This window comes from Schistocerca americana, unplaced genomic scaffold, assembly GCF_021461395.2.
Source record: "Schistocerca americana isolate TAMUIC-IGC-003095 unplaced genomic scaffold, iqSchAmer2.1 HiC_scaffold_13, whole genome shotgun sequence".
Classification (NCBI taxonomy): Eukaryota; Metazoa; Arthropoda; class Insecta; order Orthoptera; family Acrididae; genus Schistocerca; species Schistocerca americana.
The window spans coordinates 5698050-5720063 of NW_025725371.1; positions in this window are offsets into that span (position 1 = coordinate 5698050).

The window sequence follows — 22014 nt, forward strand, 5'->3', positions numbered from 1 at the left end:
GTTTCATCGTCAATGTGTATGTCCAAGGAATAGATTGAACCTGCAGTGGTGTATCGGATACTATTACTGGTCTCACAGGGAATGCTCAAAGCACCGACTGTAAGAAGAGTCTCTAATCTTGTAGTGAAGGCGGCATTGTGCGTTTCGGATTTAATTCCGATGCCATTGCTGTGTTTAATCGTCAATGTGAAGGTCCAAGGAATAAACTGAACCTGCACAGGTGTAGCGGAAACTAATACTGGTCTCACCGGGGAATGCTCAAAGCACCGACTGTAAGAAGAGTCTCTATTCTTGTACTTAAGGCGGCATTGTGCCTTTTGTAATTAATTCCGATGCCATTTCTGTGTTTCATCGTCAATGTGAAGGTCCAAGGAATAGATAGAACCTGCAGTGGTGTATCGGATACTATTACTGGTCTCACAGGGAATGCTCAAGGCACCGACTGTAAGAAGAGTCTCTATTCTTGTTCTTAAGGCGGCATTGTGCCTTTTTTATTTAATTCCGATGTAATTTCTGTGTTTCATCGTCAATGTGTATGTCCAAGGAATAGATTGAACCTGCGGTGGTGTATCGGATACTATTACTGGTCTCACAGGGAATGCTCAAATCACCGACTGTAAGAAGAGTCTCTAATCTTGTAGTGAAGGCGGCAATGTGCGTTTCGGATTTAATTCCGATGCCATTGCTGTGTTTCATCGTCAATGTGAAGGTCCGAGGAATACATTGAACCTGCAGTGGTGTATCGGAAACTAATACTGGTCTCACAGGGAATGCTCAAAGCACCGACTGTAAGAAGAGTCTCTATTCTTGTACTTAAGGCGGCATTGTGCGTTTTGTGTTTAATTCCGATGCCATTTCTGTGTTTCATCGTCAATGTGAAGGTCCAAGGAATAAACTGAACCTGCAGAGGTGTAGCGGAAACTAATACTGGTCTCACAGGGAATGCTCAAAGCACCGACGGTAAGAAGAGTCCCTATTCTTGTAATTAAGGCGGCATTGTTCCTTTTGTATTTAATTCCGATGTAATTTCTGTGTTTCATCGTCTATGTGTATGCCCAAGGAATAGATTGAACCTGCAGTGGTGTATCGGAAACTAATACTGGTCTCACAGGGAATGCTCAAAGCACCGACGGTAAGAAGAGTCTCTATTCTTGTACTTAAGGCGGCATTTTTCCTTTTGTATTTAATTCCGATGTAATTTCTGTGTTTCATCGTCAATGTGTATGTCCAAGGAATAGATTGAACCTGCAGTGGTGTATCGGATACTATTACTGGTCTCACAGGGAATGCTCAAAGCACCGACTGTAAGAAGATTCTCTATTCTTGTACTTAATGCGGCATTGTGCCTCTTGTATTTAATTCCGATGCCATTTCTGTCTTTCATCGTCAATGTGAAGGTCCAAGGAATAAACTGAACCTGCAGAGGTGTAGCGGAAACTAATACTGGTCTCACAGGGAATGCTCAAAGCACCGACTGCAAGAAGAGTCTCTATTCTTGTACTTAAGGCGGCATTGTGCCTTTCGTATTTAATTCCGACGCGATTTCTGTGTTTCATCGTCAATGTGAAGTTCCAAGGAACACATTGAACCTGCAGTGGTGTATCGGAAACTAATACTGGTCTCACAGTTAATGCTCAAAGCACCGACTGTAACAAGAGTCACTATTCTTGTACTTAAGGCGGCATTGTGCCTTTTGTATTTAATTCCGATGCGATTTCTGTGTTTCATCGTCAATGTGAAGGTCCAAGGAATGCATTGAACCTGCAGTGGTGTATCGGATACTATTACTGGTCTCACAGGGAATGCTCAAAGCACCGACTGTAAGAAGAGTCTCTATTCTTGTACTTAAGGCGGCATTGTGCCTTTTGTATTTAATTCCGATGCCATTTCTGTGTTTCATCGTCAATGTGAAGGTCCAAGGAATATTCTGAACCTGCAGAGGTGTAGCGGAAACTAATACTGGTCTCACAGGGAATGCTCAAAGCACCGACTGTAAGGAGAGTCTCTATTCTTGTACTTAAGGTGGCATTGTGCCTTTTGTATTTAATTCCGATGCCATTTCTGTGTTTCATCGTCAATGTGAAGGTCCAAGGAATACATTGAACCTGCAGTGGTGTATCGGATACTATTACTGGTCTCACAGGGAATGCTCAAAGCACCGACTGTAAGAAGAGTCTCTATTCTTGTACTTAAGGCGGCATTGTGCCTTTTGTGTTTAATTCCGATGTAATTTCTATGTTTCATCGTCAATGTGTTATTCCAAGGAATAGATTGAACCTGCAGTGGTGTATCGGATACTATTACTGGTCTCACAGGGAATGCTCAAAGCACCGACTGTAAGAAGAGGCTCAATTCTTGTAGTTAAGGCGGCATTGTGCGTTTTGGATTTAATTCCGATGCAATTTCTGTGTTTCATCGTCAATGTGAAGGTCCAAGGAATACATTGAACCTGCAGTGGTGTATTGGATACTATTACTGGTCTCACAGGGATTGCTCAAAGCACCGACTGTAAGAAGAGTCTCTTTTCTTGTACTTAAGGCGGCATTGTGCGTTTTGTATTTAATTCCGATGCCATTTCTGTGTTTCATCGTCAATGTGAAGGTCCAAGGAATAAACTGAACCTGCAGAGGTGTAGCGGAAACTAATACTGGTCTCACAGGGAATGCTCAAAGCGCCGGCGGTAAGAAGAGTCTCTATTCTTGTACTTAAGGCGGCATTGTGCCTTTTGTATTTAATTCCGATGTAATTTCTGTGTTTCATCGTCAATGTGTATGTCCAAGGAATAGATTGAATCTGCAGTGGTGTATCGGATACTATTACTGGTCTCACAGGGAATGCTCAAAGCACCGACTGTAAGAAGAGTCTCTATTCTTGTACTTAAGGCGGCATTGTGCGTTTTGTATTTAATTCCGATGCCATTTCTGTGTTTCATCTTCAATGTGTATGTCCAAGGAATAGATTGAACCGGCAGTGGTTTATCGGATACTATTACTGGTCTCACAGGGAATGCTCAAAGCACCGACTGTAAGAAGAGTCTGTATTCTTGTACTTAAGGCGGCATTGTGCCTTTTGTATTTGATTCCGATGCGATTTCTGTGTTTCATCGTCAATGTGAATGTCCAAGGAATACATTGAACCGGCAGTGGTGTATCGGAAACTAATACTGGTCTCACAGGGAATGCTCAAAGCACCGACTGTAAGTAGAGTCTGTATTCTTGTACTTAAGGCGGCATTGTGCGTTTTGGATTTAATTCCGATGCGATTTCTGTGTTTCATCGTCAATGTGAAGGTCCAAGGAATACATTGAACCTGCAGTGGTGTATCGGAAGCTAATACTGGTCTCACAGGGAATGCTCAAAGCACCGACTGTAAGAAGAGCCTCTATTCTTGTACTTAAGGCGGCATTGTGCCTTTTGTATTTTATTCCGAGCCATTTCCGTGTTTCATCGTCAATGTGAAGGTCCAAGGTATAGAGAGAACCTGCAGAGGTGTAGCGGAAACTAATACTGGTCTCACAGGGAATGCTCAAATCACCGACTGTAAGAAGTGTCTCTATTCTTGTACTTAAGGCGGCATTGTGCCTTTATTATTTAATTCCGATGCCATTTCTGTGTTTCATCGTCAATGTGAAGGTCCAAGGAATAAACGGAACCTGCAGAGGTGTATCGGAAACTAATACTGGTCTCACAGGGAATGCTCAAAGTACCGACGGTAAGAAGAGTCTCTATTCTTGTACTTAAGGAGGCATTGTGCCTTTGGTATTTAATTCCGATGCGATTTCTGTGTTTCATCGTCAATGTAAAGGTCCAAGGAATACATTGAACCAGCAGTAGTGTATCGGAAATTAATATTGGTCTCCCAGGGAATGCTCGAAGCACCCATTGTAAGATGAGTCTCCATTCTTGTAATCAGGGCGCCATTGTGCCTTTTGTATGTAATTCCGTTGCGATTTCTGTGTTTCATCGTCATTGTGAAGGACCATGGAATACATTTAACCTGCAGTGGTATATCGGAAACTAATACTGGTCTCACAGGAAAGGATCAAAGCACAGACTCTAAGAAGTCTCATTCTTGTTGTAGTTAAGGCGTCATTGTGCCCTTTGTATTTAATTCCGATGTAATTTCAGTGTTTCAACGTCAATGTGTATGTCCAAGGAATACATTGAACCTGCAGTGGTGTATCGGAAACTAATACTGGTCTCACAGGGAATGCTCAAAACACCGACGGTAAGAAGAGTCTCTGTTCTTGTACTTAAGGCGGCATTGTTCCTTTTGTATTTAATTCCGATGTAATTTCAGTGTTTCTTCGTCAATGTGAAGGTCCAAGGAATACATTGAACCTGCAGTGGTGTATCGGAAACTATTACTGGTGTCACAGGGAATGCTCAAAGCACCGACTGTAAGAAGAGTCTCTGTCTTGTACTTAAGGCGGCATTGGGCCTTTTGTATTTAATTCCGATTCCATTTCTGTGTTTCATCGTCAATGTGAAGGTCCAAGGAATTCATTGAACCTGCAGTGGTGTATCGTAAACTAATACTCGTCTCACAGGGAATGCTCAAAGCACCGACTGTAAGAAGAGTCTCTATTCTTGTACTGAAAACGGCATTGTGCCTTTTGTATTTAATTCCGATGCCATTTCTGTGTTTCATCGTCAATGTGTATGTCCAAGGAATAGATTGAACCAGCAGTGATGTATCGGATACCATTACTGGTCTCACAGGGAATGCTCAAAGCACCGACTGTAAGAAGAGTCTCTATTCTTCTACTTAAGGCCGCATTGTGCCTTTTGTATTTGATTCCGATGCGATTTCTGTGTTTCATCGTCAATGTGAAGGTCGAAGAAATACATTGAACCTGTAGTGGTGTATCGGAAACTAATACTGGTCTCACAGGGAATGCTCAAAGCACCGACTGTAAGAAGAGACTCTATTCTTGTACTTAAGGCGGCATTGTGCCTTTTGTATTTAATTCCGATGCCATTTCTGTGTTTCATCGTCAATGTGTATGTCCAAGGAATAGATTGAACCTGCAGTGGTGTATCGGATACTATTACTGGTCTCACAGGGAATGCTCAAAGCAAGGACTGTAAGAAGAGTCACTATTCTTGTACTTAAGGCGGCATTGTGCGTTTTGGATTTAATTCCGATGCCATTTCTGTGTTCCATCGTCAATTTGAAGGTCCAAGGAATACATTGAACCGGCAGTGGTGTATCGGAAACTAATACTGGTCTCACAGGGAAAGCTCAAAGCACCGACGGTAAGAAGAGTCTCTATTCTTGTACTTAAGGCGGCATTATTCCTTTTGTATTTAATTCCGATGTAATTTCTGTGTTTCATCGTCAATGTGTATGTCCAAGGAATAGAGTAAACCTGCAGTGGTGTATCGGATACTATTACTGATCTCACAGGGAATGCTCAAAGCACCGTCTGTAAGAAGAGCCTCTATTCTTGTACTTAAGGTGGCATTGTGCCTTTTGAATTTAATTCCGATGTAATTTCAGTGTTTCATCGTCAATGTAAATGTCCAAGGAATTCAGTGAACCTCCAGTGGTGTATCGGATACTATTACTGGTCTCACAGGGAATGCTCAAAGCACCGACTGTAAGAAGAGTCTCTATTCTTGTACTTAAGGCGGCATTGTGCGATTTGTATTTAATTCCGATGCCATTTCTGTGTTTCATCGTCAATGTGACGGTCCAAGGAATACATTGAACCTGCAGTGGTGTATCGCAAACTAATACTGGTCTCACAGGGAATGCTCAAAGCACCGACTGTAAGAAGTGTCTCTATTCTTGTACTTAAGGCGGCATTGTGCCGTTTGTATTTAATTCAATTCCATTTCAGTGTTTCATCGTCAATGTGAAGGTCCAAGGAATAAACGGGACCTGCAGAGGTGTAGCGGAAACTAATACTGGTCTCACAGGGAATGCTCAAATCACCGACTGTAAGAAGAGTCTCCATTCTTGTACTTAAGGCGGCATTGTGCCTTTTGTTTTTAATTCCGATGCGATTTCTGTGTTTCATCGTCAATGTGAAGGTCCAAGGAATAAACTGAACCTGCAGAGGTGTAGCGGAAACAAATGCTGGTTTCACAGGGAATGCTCACAGCACCGACTGTAAGAAGAGTCTCTATTCTTGTACTTTAGACAGCATTGTGCCTTTTGTATTTAATTCCGAAGCCATTTCTGTGTTTCATCGTCAATGTGAAGGTCCAAGGAATAAACTGAACCTGCAGAGGTGTAGCGGGAACTAATACTGGTCTCACAGGGAATGCTCAAGCACAGACTGTAAGAAGAGTCTTTATTCTTGTACTTAATGCGGCATTGTGCCTTTTGTATTTAATTCTGATGTAATTTCAGTGTTTCATCGTCAATGTGAATGTCCAAGGAATTCATTGAACCTCCAGTGGTGTATCGGAAACTAATACTGGTCTCACAGGGAATGCTCAAAGCACCGACGGTAAGAAGAGTCTCTATTCTTGTACTGAAGGCGGCATTGTGCCTTTTGTATTTAATTCCGATTCCATTTCAGTGTTTCATCGTCAATGTGAAGGTCCAAGGAATAAACGGAACCTGCAGAGGTGTAGCGGAAACTTATACTGGTCTCACAGGGAATGCTCAAATCACCGACTGTAAGAAGAGTCTCTATTCTTGTACTGAAGGCGGCATTGTGCCTTTTGTATTTAATTCCGATGCCATTTCTGTGTTTCATCGTCAATGTGTATGTCCAAGGAATAGATTGATCCTGCAGTGGTGTATCGGATACTATTACTGGTCTCACAAGGAATGCTCAAAGCACCGCCTGTAAGAAGAGTCTCTATTCTTGTACTTAAGGCCGCATTGTGCCTTTTGTATTTGATTCCGATGCGATTTCTGTGTTTCATCGTCAATGTGAAGGTCGAAGAAATACATTGAACCTGTAGTGGTGTATCGGGAACTAATACTGGTCTCACAGGGAATGCTCAAAGCACCGACTGTAAGAAGAGACTCTATTCTTGTACTTAAGGCGGCATTGTGCCTTTTGTATTTAATTCCGATGCCATTTCTGTGTTTCATCGCCAATGTGTATGTCCAAGGAATAGATTGAACCTGCAGTGGTGTATCGGATATTATTACTGGTCTCACAGGGTATGCTCAAAGCACCGACTGTAAGAAGAATCTCTATTCTTGTACTTAAGGCGGCATTGTGCGTTTTGGATTTAATTCCGATGCCATTTCTGTGTTCCATCGTCAATGTGAAGGTCCAAGGAATACATTGAACCGGCAGTGGTGTATCGGAAACTAAAACTGGTCTCACAGGGAAAGCTCAAAGCACCGACGGTAAGAAGAGTCTCTATTCGTGTACTTAAGGCGGCATTATTTCTTTTGTATTTAATTCCGATGTAATTTCTGTGTTTCATCGTCAATGTGTATGTCCAAGGAATAGAGTAAACCTGCAGTGGTGTATCGGATACTATTACTGGTCTCACAGGGAATGCTCAAAGCACCGTCTGTAAGAACAGCCTCTATTCTTGTACTTAAGGTGGCATTGTGCCTTTTGAATTTAATTCCGATGTAATTTCAGTGTTTCATCGTCAATGTAAATGTCCAAGGAATTCATTGAACCTCCAGTGGTGTATCGGATACTATTACTGGTCTCACAGGGAATGCTCAAAGCACCGACTGTAAGAAAAGTCTCTATTCTTGTACTTAAGGCGGCATTGTGCGATTTGTATTTAATTCCGATGCCATTTCTGTGTTTCATCGTCAATGTGAAGGTCCAAGGAATACATTGAACCTGCAGTGGTGTATCGCAAACTAATACTGGTCTCACAGGGAATGCTCAAAGCACCGACTGTAAGAAGAGTCTCTATTCTTGTACTTAAGGCGGCATTGTGCCGTTTGTATTTAATTCCGATTTCATTTCAGTGTTTCATCGTCAATGTGAAGGTCCAAGGTAATAAACGGAACCTGCAGAGGTGTAGCGGAAACTAATACTGGTCTCACAGGGAATGCTCAAATCACCGACTGTAAGAAGAGTCTCCATTCTTGTACTTAAGGCGGCATTGTGCCTTTTGTATTTAATTCCGATGCGATTTCTGTGTTTCATCGTCAATGTGTTGGTCCAAGGAATAAACTGAACTTGCAGCTGTGTAGCGGAAACAAATACTGGTCTCACAGGGAAAGCTCAAAGCACCGACGGTAAGAAGAGTCTCTATTCTTGTACTTAAGGCGGCATTATTCCTTTTGTATTTAATTCCGATGTAATTTCTGTGTTTCATCGTCAATGTGTATGTCCAAGGAATAGAGTAAACCTGCAGTGGTGTATCGGATACTATTACTGGTCTCACAGGGAATGCTCAAAGCACCGACTGTAAGAAGAGTCTCTATTCTTGTACTTTAGGCAGCATTGTGCCTTTTGTATTTAATTCCGATGCCATTTCTGTGTTTCATCGTCAATGTGAAGGTCCAAGGAATAAACTGAACCTGCAGAGGTGTAGCGGGAACTAATACTGGTCTCACAGGGAATGCTCAAGCACAGACTGTAAGAAGAGTCTTTATACTTGTACTTAATGCGGCATTGTGCCTTTTGTATTTAATTCTGTTGTAATTTCAGTGTTTCATCGTCAATGTGAATGTCCAAGGAATTCATTGAACCTCCAGTGGTGTATAGGAAACTAATACTGGTCTCACAGGGAATGCTCATAGCACCGACGGTAAGAAGTGTCTATATTCTTGTACTTAAGGCGGCATTGTGTGTTTTGTATTTAATTCCGATGCCATTTCTGTGTTTCATCGTCAATGTGAAGGTCCAAGGAATTAACTGAACCTGCAGAGGTGTAGCGGAAACTAATACAGGTCTCAAAGGGAATGCTCAAAGCACCGACGGTTAGAAGAGTCTCTATTCTTGTACATAAGGCGGCATAGTTCCTTTTGTAATTAATTCCGATGTAATTTCTGTGTTTCATCGTCAATGTGTATGTCCAAGGAATAGATTGAACCTGCAGTGGTGTATCGGATACTATTACTGGTCTCACAGGGAATGCTCAAAGCACCGACTGTAAGAAGAGTCTCTATTCTTGTACTTAAGGCGGCATTGTTTTGGATTTAATTCCGATGACATTTCTGTGTTTCGTCGTCAATGTGAAGGTCCAAGGAATACATTGAACCTGCAGTGGTGTATCGGAAACTAATACTGGTCTCACAGGGAATGCTCAAAACACCGACTGTAAGAAGAGTCTCTATTCTTGTACTTAAGGCGGTATTGTTCCTTTTGTATTTAATTCCGATGTAATTTCTGTGTATCATCGTCAATGTGTATCTCCAAGGAATAGATTGATCCTGCAGTGGTGTATCGGATACTATTACTGGTCTCACAGGGAATGCTCAAAGCACCGACTGTAAGAATGGTCTCTATTATTGTACTTAAGGCGGCATTGTGCCTTTTGTATTTAATTCCGATGTAATTTCTGTGTTTCATCGTCAATGTGAAGGTCCAAGGAATAAACTGAACCTGCAGAGGTGTAGCGGAAACTAATACTGGTCTCACAGGGAATGCTCAAAGCACAGACTGTAAGAAGAGTCTCTATTCTTGTACTTAAAGCGGTATTGTTCCTTTTGTGCTTAATTCCGATGCAATTTCTGTGTTTCATCGTCAATGTGAATGTCCAAGGAATAGATTGAACCTGCAGTGGTGTATCGGACACTACTACTGGTCTCACAGGGAATGCTCAAAGCACCGACTGTAAGGAGAGTCACTATTCTTGTACTTAAGGCGGCATTGTGCCTTTTGTTTTTAACTCCGATGCGATTTCTGTGTTTCATCGTCAATGTGAAGGTCCAAGGAATAAACTGAACCTGCAGCGGTGTAGCGAAAACTAATACTGGTCTCACAGGGAATGCTCAAAGCACAGACTGTAAGAAGAGTCTCTATTCTTGTACTTAAGGCGGCATTGTGCCTTTTGTATTTAATTCCGATGTAATTTCAGTGTTTCATCGTCAATGTGAATGTCCAAGGAATTCATTGAACCTCCACTGGTGTATCGGAAACTAATACTGGTCTCACAGGGAATGCTCAAAGCACCGACGGTAAGAAGAGTTTCTATTCTTGTACTTAAGGCGGCATTGTTCCTTTTGTATTGTATTCCGATGTAATTTCTGTGTTTCATCGTCAATGTGTACGTCCAAGGAACAGATTGAACCTGCAGTGGTGTATCGGATACTATAACTGGTTTCACAGGGAATGCTCAAAGCACCGACTGTAAGAAGAGTCTCTATTCTTGTACTTAAGGCGGCATTGTGCCTTTTGTATTTAATTCCGATGCGATTTCTGTGTTTCATCGTCAATGTGAAGGTCCAAGGAATAAACTGAACCTGCAGAGGTGTAGCGGAAACTAATACTGGTCTCACAGGGAATGCTCAATGCACCGACTGTAAGAAGAGTCTCTATTCTTGTACTTAAGGCGGTATTGTGCCCTTTGTATTTAATTCCGATGAAATTTCAGTGTTTCATCGTCAATGTGAAGGTCCTAGGAATACATTGAACCTGCTGTGGTGTATCGGAAACTAATACTGGTCTCACAGGGAATGCTCAAAGCACCGACGGTAAGAAGTGTCTCTATTCTTGTACTTAAGGCTTCATTGATTCTTTTGTATTTAATTCCGATGTAATTTCTGTGTATCATCGTCAATGTGTATCTCCAAGGAATAGATTGATCCTGCAGTGGTGTATCGGATACTGTTACTGGTCTCACAGGGAATGCTCAAAGCACCGACTGTAAGAAGAGTCTCTATTTTTGTACTTAAGGCGGCATTGTGCCTTTTGTATTTAATTCCGATGTAATTTCAGTGTTTCATCGTCAATGTGAATGTCCAAGGAATTCATTGAACCTCTAGTGGTGTATCGGAAATTAATACTGGTCTTACAGGGAATGCTCAAAGCACCGCCGGTAAGAAGTGTCTCTATTCTTGTACTTAAGGCGGCATTGTTCCTTTTGTATTTAATTCCGATGTAATTTCTGTGTTTCATCGTCAATGTGTATGTCCAAGGAATAGATTGAACCTGCAGTGTTGTATCGGATACTATTACTGGTCTCACAGGGAATGCTCAATGCACCGACTGTAAGAAGAGTCTCTATTGTTGTACTTAAGGCGTAATTGTGCCTATTGTATTTATTTCCGAAGCGATTTCTGTGTTTCATCGTCAATGTGAAGGTCCAAGGAATAAACTGAACCTGCAGAGGTGTAGCGGAAACTAATACTGGTCTCACAGGGAATGCTCAAAGCACAGACTGTAAGAAGAGTCTCTATTCTTGTACTTTAGGCGGCATTGTTCCTTTTGTATTTAATTCCGATGTAATTTTTGTGTTTCATCGTCAATTTGTATGTCCAAGGAATAGATTGAACCTGCAGTGGTGTATCGGATACTATTACTGGTCTCACAGGGAATGCTCAAAGCACCGACTGTAAGAAGAGTCACTATTCTTGTACTTAAGGCGGCATTGTGCCTTTTGTTTTTAACTCAGATGCGATTTCTGTGTTTCATTGTCAATGTGAAGGTCCAAGGAATCAACTGAACCTGCAGAGGTGTAGCGGAAACTAATACTGGTCTCACAAGGAATGCTCAAAACACAGACTGTAAGAAGAGTCTCTATTCTTGTACTTAAGGCGGCATTGTGCCTTTTGTATTTAATTCCGATGTAATTTCAGTGTTTCATCGTCAATGTGAATGTCTAAGGAATTCATTAAACCTCCACTGGTGTATCGGAAACTAATACTGGTCTCACAGGGAATGCTCAAAGCACCGACGGTAAGAAGAGTCTCTATTCTTGTACTTAAGGCGGCATTGTTCCTTTTGTATTGAATTCCGATGTAATTTCTGTGTTTCATCGTCAATGTGTATGTCCAAGGAACAGATTGAATCTGCAGTGGTGTATCGGATACTATTACTGCTCTCACAGGGAATGCTCAAAGCACCGACGGTAAGAAGAGTCTCTATTCTTGTACGTAAGGCGGCATTGTGCCTTTTGTATTCAATTAAGATGTAATTTCAATGTTTCATCGTCAATGTGAAGGTCCAAGGAATTCATTGAACCTCCAGTGGTGTATCGGAAACTAATACTGGTCTCACAGGGAATGCTCAAAACACCGACGGTAAGAAGAGCCTCTATTCTTGTACTTAAGGCGGCTTTGTTCATTTTGTATTTACTTCCGATGTAATATCTGTGTTTCATCGTCAATGTGTATGTCCAAGGAATAGATTGAACCTGCAGTGGTGTATCGGATACTATTACTGGTCTCACAGGGAATGCTCAATGCACCGACGGTGAGAAGAGTCTCTATTCTTGTACTTAAGGCGGCATTGTGCCATTTGTATTTAATTCCGATGCCATTTCTGTGTTTCATCGTCAATGTGAAGGTCCAAGGAATAAACTGAACCTGCAGAGGTGTAGCGGAAACTAATACTGGTCTCACAGGGAATGCTCAAAGCACAGACTGTAAGAAGAGTCTCTATTCTTGTACTTAAGGCGGCATTGTGCCTTTTGTATTTAATTCCGATGTAATTTCAGTGTTTCATCGTCAATGTGAAGGTCCAAGGAATTCATTGAACCTCCAGTGGTGTATCGGAAACTAATACTGGTCTCACAGGGAATGCGCAAAGCACCGACGGTAAGAAGAGTCTCTATTCTTGTACTTAAGGCGGCATTGTTCCTTTTGTATTGAATTCCGATGTAATTTCTGTGTTTCATCGTCAATGTGTATGTCCAAGGAACAGATTGAACCTGCAGTGGTGTATCGGATACTATTACTGGTCTCACAGGGAATGCTCAAAGCACCGACTGTAAGAAGAGTCTCTATTCTTGTACATAAGGCGGCATTGTGAATTTTGTATTTAATTCCGATGCGATTTCTGTGTATCATCGTCAATGTGAAGGTATAAGGAATAAACTGAACCTGCAGAGGTGTAGCGGAAACTAATACTGGTCTCACAGGGAATGCTCAAAGCACCGACTGTAAGAACAGTCTCTATTCTTGTATTTAAGGCGGTATTGTGCCCTTTGTATTTAATTCCGATGAAATTTCAGTGTTTCATCGTCAATGTGTAGTTCCTAGGAATACATTGAACCTGCAGTGGTGTATCGGAAACTAATACTGGTCTCACAGGGAATGCTCAAAGCACCGACGGTAAGAAGAGTCTCTATTCTTGTACTTAAGGCTTCATTGATTCTTTTGTATTTAATTCCGATGTAATTTCTGTGTTTCATCGTCAATGTGTATGTCCAAGGAATAGATTGAAACTGCAGTGGTGTATCGGATACTATTACTGGTCTCACAGGGAATGCTCAAAGCACCGACTGGCAGAAGAGTCTCTATTCTTGTACTTAAGGCGGCATTGTGCCTTTTGCATTTAATTCCGATGTAATTTCAGTGTTTCATCGTCAATGTGTATGTCCAAGGAATAGATTGAACCTGCAGTGGTGTATGGGATACTATTACTGGTCTTACAGGGAATGCTCAAAGCACCGACTGTAAGAAGAGTCTCTTTCTTGTACTTAAGGCGTCATTGTGCCTTTTGTATTTAATTCCGATGTAATTTCAGTGTTTCAGCGTCAATGTGAAGGTCCAAGGAATTCATTGAACCTCCAGTGGTGTATCGGAAACTAATACTGGTCTCACAGGGAATGCTCAAAACACCGACGGTAAGAAGAGTCTCTATTCTTGTACTTAAGGCGGCATTGTGCGTTTTGTATTTAATTCCGATGCCATTTCGGTGTTTCATCGTCAATGTGAAGGTCCAAGGAGTAAACTGAACCTGCAGAGGTGTAGCGGAAACAAATACTGGTCTCACAGGGAATGCTCAAAGCACCGAATGTAAGAAGAGTCTCTATTCTTGTACTTAAGGCGGCATTGTGCCTTTTGTATTTAATTCCGATGCCATTTCTGTGTTTCATCGTCAATGTGAAGGTCCAAGGAATAAACTGAACCTGCAGAGGTGTAGCGGAAACTAATACTGGTCTCACAGGGAATGCTCAAAGCGCCGAATGTAAGAAGAGTCTCTATTCTTGTACTTAAGGCGGCATTGTGCGTTTTGGATTTAATTCCGATGCCATTTCTGTGTTTCATCGTCAATGTGAAGGTCCAAGGAATACATTGAACCTGCAGTGGTGTATCGAAAACTAATACTGGTCTCACAGGGATTGCTCAAAGCACCGACTGTAAGAAGAGTCTCTATTCTTGTACTTAAGGCGGCATTGTGCGTTTTGTATTTAATTCCGATGCCATTTCGGTGTTTCATCGTCAATGTGAAGGTCCAAGGAATAAACTGAACCTGCAGAGGTGTAGCGGAAACTAATACTGGTCTCACAGGAAATGCTCAAAGCACCGACGGTAAGAAGAGTCTCTATTCTTGTACTTAAGGCGGCATTGTTCCTTTTGTATTGTATTCCGATGTAATTTCTGTGTTTCATCGTCAATGTGTATGTCCAAGGAACAGATTGAACCTGCAGTGGTGTATCGGATACTATAACTGGTCTCACAGGGAATGCTCAAAGCACCGACTGTAAGAAGAGTCTCTATTCTTGTATTTAAGGCGGTATTGTGCCCTTTGTATTTAATTCCGATGAAATTTCAGTGTTTCATCGTCAATGTGTAGTTCCTAGGAATACATTGAACCTGCAGTGGTGTATCGGAAACTAATACTGGTCTCACAGGGAATGCTCAAAGCACCGACGGTAAGAAGAGTCTCTATTCTTGTACTTAAGGCGGCATTGTGCCTTTTGTATTCAATTAAGATGTAATTTCAGTGTTTCATCGTCAATGTGAAGGTCCAAGGAATTCATTGAACCCTCAGTGTTGTATCGGAAACTTATACTGGTCTCACAGGGAATGCTCAAAGCACCGACGGTAAGAAGAGCCTCTATTCTTTTACTTAAGGCGGCATTGTGCCATTTGTATTTAATTCCGATGCCATTTCTGTGTTTCATCGTCAATGTGAAGGTCCAAGGAATAAACTGAACCTGCAGAGGTGTAGCGGAAACTAATACTGGTCTCACAGGGAATGCTCAAAGCACCGAATGTAAGAAGAGTCTCTATTCTTGTACTTAAGGCGGCATTGTGCGTTTTGGATTTAATTCCGATGCAATTTCTGTGTTTCATCGTCAATGTGAAGGTCCAAGGAATACATTGAACCTGCAGTGGTGTATCGAAAACTAATACTGGTCTCACAGGGAATGCTCAAAGCACCGACTGTAAGAAGAGTCTCTATTCTTGTACTTAAGGCGGCATTGTGCGTTTTGTATTTAATTCCGATGCCATTTCGGTGTTTCATCGTCAATGTGAAGGTCCAAGGAATAAACTGAACCTGCAGAGGTGTAGCGGAAACTAATACTGGTCTCACAGGAAATGCTCAAAGCACCGACGGTAAGAAGAGTCTCTATTCTTGTACTTAAGGCGGCATTGTTCCTTTTGTATTTAATTCCGATGTAATTTCTGTGTTTCATCGTCAATGTGTATGTCCAAGGAATAGATTGAACCTGCAGTGGTGTATCGGATACTATTACTGGTCTCACAGGGAATGCTCAAAGCACCGACTGTAAGAAGAGTCTCTATTCTTGTACTTATGGCGGCATTGTGCCTTTTGTATATAATTCCGATGTAATTTCTGTGTTTCATCGTCAAAGTGTATGTCCAAGGAATAGATTGAACCTGCAGTGGTGTATCGGATACTATTACTGGTCTAACAGGGAATGCTCAAAGCACCGACTGTAAGAATAGTCTCTATTCTTGTACTTAAGGCGACATTGTGCGTTTTGTATTTAATTCCGATGCCATTTCTGTGTTTCATCGTCGATGTGAAGGTCCAAGGAATAAACTGAACCTGCAGAGGTGTAGCGGAAACTAATACTGGTCTCACAGGGTACGCTCAAAGCTCCGACGGTAAGAGGAGTCTCTATTCTTGTACTTAAGGCGGCATTGTGCCCTTTGTATTTAATTCCGATGTAATTTCAGTGTTTCATCGTCAATGTGAATGTCCAAGGAATTCATTGAACCTGCAGTGGTGTATCGGAAACTAATACTGGTCTCACAGGGAATGCTCAAAGCATCGACGGTAAGAAGAGTCTCTATTCTTGTACTTAAGGCAGCATTTTTCCTTTTGTATTTAATTCCGGCTGTAATTTCTGTGTTTCATCGTCAATGTGTATGTCCAAGGAATAGATTGAACCTGCAGTGGTGTATCGGATACTATTACTGGTCTCACAGGGAATGCTCAAAGCACCGACTGTAAGAAGAGTCTCTATTCTTGTACTTAAGGCGGCATTGTGCCTTTTGTATTTAATTCCGATGCCATTTCAGTGTTTCATCGTCAATGTGAAGGTCCAAGGAATAAACTGAACCTGCAGAGGTGTAGCGGAAACTAATACTGGTCTCACAGGGAATGCTCAAAGCACCGACTGTAAGAAGAGTCTCTATTCTTGTACGTAAGGCGGCATTGTGCCATTTGTATTTAATTCCGATTCCATTTCTGTGTTTCATCGTCATTGTGAAGGTCCGAAGAATACATTGAACCTGCAGTGGTGTATCGGATACTATTACTGGTCTCACAGGGAATGCTCAAAGCACCGACTGTAAGAAGAGTCTCTATTCTTGTACTTAAGGCAGCATTGTGCGTTTTGGATTTAATTCCGATGCGATTTCTGTGTTTCATCGTCAATGTGAAGGTCCAAGGAATACATTGAACCTGCAGTGGTGTATCGGATACTATTACTGGTCTCACAGGGAATGCTCGAAGCACCGACTGTAAGAAGAGTCTCTATTCTTGTACTTAAGGCGGCATTGTGCCTTTTGTATTTAATTCCAAAGCCATTTCTGTGTTTCATCGTCAATGTGAAGGTCCAAGGAATAAACTGAACCTGCAGAGGTGTAGCGGAAACTAATACTGGTCTCACAGGGAATGCTCAAAGCACCGACTGTAAGAAGAGTCTCTATTCTTGTACTTAAGGCGGCATTGTGCCTTTTGTATTTAATTCCGATGCCATTTCTGTGTTTCATAGTCAATGTGAAGGTCCAAGGAATACATTGAACCTGCAGTTGTGTATCGGATACTATTACTGGTCTCACAGGGAATGCTCAAAGCACCGACTGTAAGAAGAGTCCCCATTCTTGTACTTAAGGCGGCATTGTGCCTTTTGTATTTAATTCCGATGTAATTTCTGTGTTTCATCGTCTATGTGTATGTCCAAGGAATAGATTGAACCTGCAGTGGTGTATCGGATACTATTACTGGTCTCACAGGGAATCCTCAAAGCACCGACTGTAAGAAGAGTCTCTATTCTTGTAGTGAAGGCGGCATTGTGCGTTTTGGATTTAATTCGGATCCCATTTCTGTGTTTCATCGTCAATGTGAAGGTCCAAGGAATACATTGAACCTGCAGTGGTGTATCGGAAACTAATACTGGTCTCACAGGGAATGCTCAATGCACCGACTGTAAGAAGAGTCTCTATTCTTGTACTTAAGGCGGCATTGTGCCTTTTGTATTTAATTCCGATGTAATTTCTGTGTTTCATCGTCAATGTGTATGTCCAAGGTATAGATTGAACCTGCAGTGGTGTATCGGATACTATTACTGGTCTCACAGGGAATGCTCAAAGCACCGACTGTAAGAAGAGTCTCTATTCTTGTAGTTAAGGCGGCATTGTGCGTTTTGGATTTAATTCCGATGCCATTTCTGTGTTTCATCGTCAATGTGAAGGTCCAAGGAATACATTGAACCTGCAGTGGTGTATCGGAAACTAATACTGGTCTCACAGGAAATGCTCAAAGCACCGACGGTAAGAAGAGTCTCTATTCTTGTACTTAAGGCGACATTGTGCGTTTTGTATTTAATTCCAATGCCATTTCTGTGTTTCATTGTCAATGTGAAGGTCCAAGGAATAAACTGAACCTGCAGAGGTGTAGCGGAAACTAATACTGGTCTCACAGGGAATGCTCAAAGCACCGACGGTAAGAAGAGTCTCTATTCTTGTACTTAAGGCGGCATTGTGCCTTTTGTATTTAATTCCGATGTAATTTCAGTGTTTCATCGTCAATGTGAATGTCCAAGGAATTCATTGAACCTGCAGTGGTGTATCGGAAACTAATACTGGTCGTACAGGGAATGCTCAAAGCACCGACGGTAAGAAGAGTCTCTATTCTTGTACTTAAGGCGGCATTTTTCCTTTTGTATTTAATTCCGATGTAATTTCTGTGTTTCATCGTCAATGTGTATGTCCAAGGAATAGATTTAACCTGCAGTGGTGTATCAGATACTACTACTGGTCTCACAGGGAATGCTCAAAGCACCGACTGTAAGAAGAGTCTCTATTCTTGTACTTAAGGCGGCATTGTGCCTTTTGTATTTTATTCCGATGCCATTTCTGTGTTTCATCGTCAATGTGAAGGTCCAAGGAATAAACTAAACCTGCAGAGGTGTAGCGGAAACTAATACTGGTTTCACAGGGAATGCTCAAAGCACCGACTGTAAGAAGAGTCTCTATTCTTGTACTTAAGGCGGCATTGTGCCATTTGTATTTAATTCCGATTCCATTTCTGTGTTTCATCGTCATCGTGAAGGTCCAAGGAATACATTGAACCTGCAGTGGTGTATCGGATACTATTACTGGTCTCACAGGGAATGCTCAAAGCACCGACTGTAAGAAGAGTCTCTATTCTTGTACTTAAGGCGGCATTGTGCTTTTTGTATTTAATTCCGATGCCATTTCTGTGTTTCATCGTCAATGTGAAGGTCCAAGGAATAAACTGAACCTGCAGAGGTGTAGCGGAAACTAATACTGGTCTCACAGGGAATGCTCAAAGCACCGACTGTAAGAAGAGTCTCTATTCTTGTACTTAATGCGGCATTGTGCCTTTTGTATATAATTCCGATGTAATTTCTATGTTTCATCGTCAATGTGTATGTCCAAGGAATAGATTGAACCTGCAGTGGGGTATCGGATACTATTACTGGTCTCACAGGGAACGCTCAAAGCACCGACTGTAAGAAGAGTCTCTATTCTTGTAGTGAAGGCGGCATTGTGCGTTTTGGATTTAATTCCGATGCCATTTCTGTGTTTCATCGTCAATGTGAAGGTCCAAGGAGTAGATTGAACCTGCAGTGGTGTATCGGAAACTAATACTGGTCTCACAGGGAATGCTCAAAGCACCGACTGTAAGAAGAGTCTCTATTCTTGTACTTAAGGCGGCATTGTGCGTTTTGTATTTAATTCCGATGCCATTTCTGTGTTTCATCGTCAGTGTGAAGGCCCAAGGAATAAACTGAACCTGCAGAGGTGTAGCGGAAACTAATACTGGTCTCACAGGGAATGCTCAAAGCACCGACGGTAAGAAGAGTCTCTATTCTTGTACTTAAGGCGGCATTGTTCCTTTTGTATTTAATTCCGATGTAATTCCTGTGTTTAATCGTCAATGTGTATGTCCAAGGAATAGATTGAACCTGCAGTGGTGTATCGGATACTATTACTGGTCTCACAGGGAATGCTCGAAGCACCGACTGTAAGAAGAGTCTCTATTCTTGTACTTAAGGCGGCATTGTGCCTTTTGTATTTAATTCCGAAGCCATTTCTGTGTTTCATCGTCAATGTGAAGGTCCAAGGAATAAACTGAACCTGCAGAGGTGTAGCGGAAACTAATACTGGTCTCACAGGGAATGCTCAAAGCACCGACTGTAAGAAGAGTCTCTATTCTTGTACTTAAGGCGGCATTGTGCCTTTTGTATTTAATTCCGATGCCATTTCTGTGTTTCATCGTCAATGTGAAGGTCCAAGGAATACATTGAACCTGCAGTTGTGTATCGGATACTATTACTGGTCTCACAGGGAATGCTCAAAGCACCGACTGTAAGAAGAGTCCCCATTCTTGTACTTAAGGCGGCATTGTGCCTTTTGTATTTAATTCCGATATAATTTCTGTGTTTCATCGTCTATGTGTATGTCCAAGGAATAGATTGAACCTGCAGTGGTGTATCGGATACTATTACTGGTCTCACAGGGAATCCTCAAAGCACCGACTGTAAGAAGAGTCTCTATTCTTGTAGTGAAGGCGGCATTGTGCGTTTTGGATTTAATTCGGATCCCATTTCTGTGTTTCATCGTCAATGTGAAGGTCCAAGGAATACATTGAACCTGCAGTGGTGTATCGGAAACTAATACTGGTCTCACAGGGAATGCTCAAAGCACCGACTGTAAGAGGAGTCTCTATTCTTGTACTTAAGGCAGCATTGTTCCTTTTGTATTTTATTCCGATGTAATTTCTGTGTTTCATCGTCAATGTGTATGTCCAAGGAATAGATTGAACCTCCAGTGGTGTATCGGATACTATTACTGGTCTCACAGGGAATGCTCAAAGCACCGACTGTAAGAAGGGTCTCTATTCTTGTACTTATGGCGGCTTTGTGCCTTTTGTATTTAATTCCGATGTAATTTCTGTGTTTCATCGTCAATGTGTATGTCCAAGGTATAGATTGAACCTGCAGTGGTGTATCGGATACTATTACTGGTCTCACAGGGAATGCTCAAAGCACCGACTGTAAGAAGAGTCTCTATTCTTGTAGTTAAGGCGGCATTGTGCGTTTTGGATTTAATTCCGATGCCATTTCTGTGTTTCATCGTCAATGTGAAGGTCCAAGGAATACATTGAACCTGCAGTGGTGTATCGGAAACTAATACTGGTCTCACAGGAAATGCTCAAAGCACCGACGGTAAGAAGAGTCTCTATTCTTGTACTTAAGGCGACATTGTGCGTTTTGTATTTAATTCCAATGCCATTTCTGTGTTTCATCGTCAATGTGAAGGTCCAAGGAATAAACTGAACCTGCAGAGGTGTAGCGGAAACTAATACTGGTCTCACAGGGAATGCTCAAAGCACCGACGGCAAGAAGAGTCTCTATTCTTGTACTTAAGGCGGCATTGTGCCTTTTGTATTTAATTCCGATGTAATTTCAGTGTTTCATCGTCAATGTGAATGTCCAAGGAATTCATTGAACATGCAGTGGTGTATCGGAAACTAATACTGGTCTCACAGGGAATGCTCAAAGCACCGACTGTAAGAAGAGTCTCTATTCTTGTACTTAAGGCGGCATTGTGCGTTTTGTATTTAATTCCGATGCCATTTCTGTGTTTCATCGTCAGTGTGAAGGCCCAAGGAATAAACTGAACCTGCAGAGGTGTAGCGGAAACTAATACTGGTCTCACAGGGAATGCTCAAAGCACCGACGGTAAGAAGAGTCTCTATTCTTGTACTTAAGGCGGCATTGTTCCTTTTGTATTTAATTCCGATGTAATTCCTGTGTTTAATCGTCAATGTGTATGTCCAAGGAATAGATTGAACCTGCAGTGGTGTATCGGATACTATTACTGGTCTCACAGGGAATGCTCGAAGCACCGACTGTGAGAAGAGTCTCTATTCTTGTACTTAAGGCGGCATTGTGCCTTTTGTATTTAATTCCGAAGCCATTTCTGTGTTTCATCGTCAATGTGAAGGTCCAAGGAATAAACTGAACCTGCAGAGGTGTAGCGGAAACTAATACTGGTCTCACAGGGAATGCTCAAAGCACCGACTGTAAGAAGAGTCTCTATTCTTGTACTTAAGGCGGCATTGTGCCTTTTGTATTTAATTCCGATGCCATTTCTGTGTTTCATCGTCAATGTGAAGGTCCAAGGAATACATTGAACCTGCAGTTGTGTATCGGATACTATTACTGGTCTCACAGGGAATGCTCAAAGCACCGACTGTAAGAAGAGTCCCCATTCTTGTACTTAAGGCGGCATTGTGCCTTTTGTATTTAATTCCGATATAATTTCTGTGTTTCATCGTCTATGTGTATGTCCAAGGAATAGATTGAACCTGCAGTGGTGTATCGGATACTATTACTGGTCTCACAGGGAATCCTCAAAGCACCGACTGTAAGAAGAGTCTCTATTCTTGTAGTGAAGGCGGCATTGTGCGTTTTGGATTTAATTCGGATCCCATTTCTGTGTTTC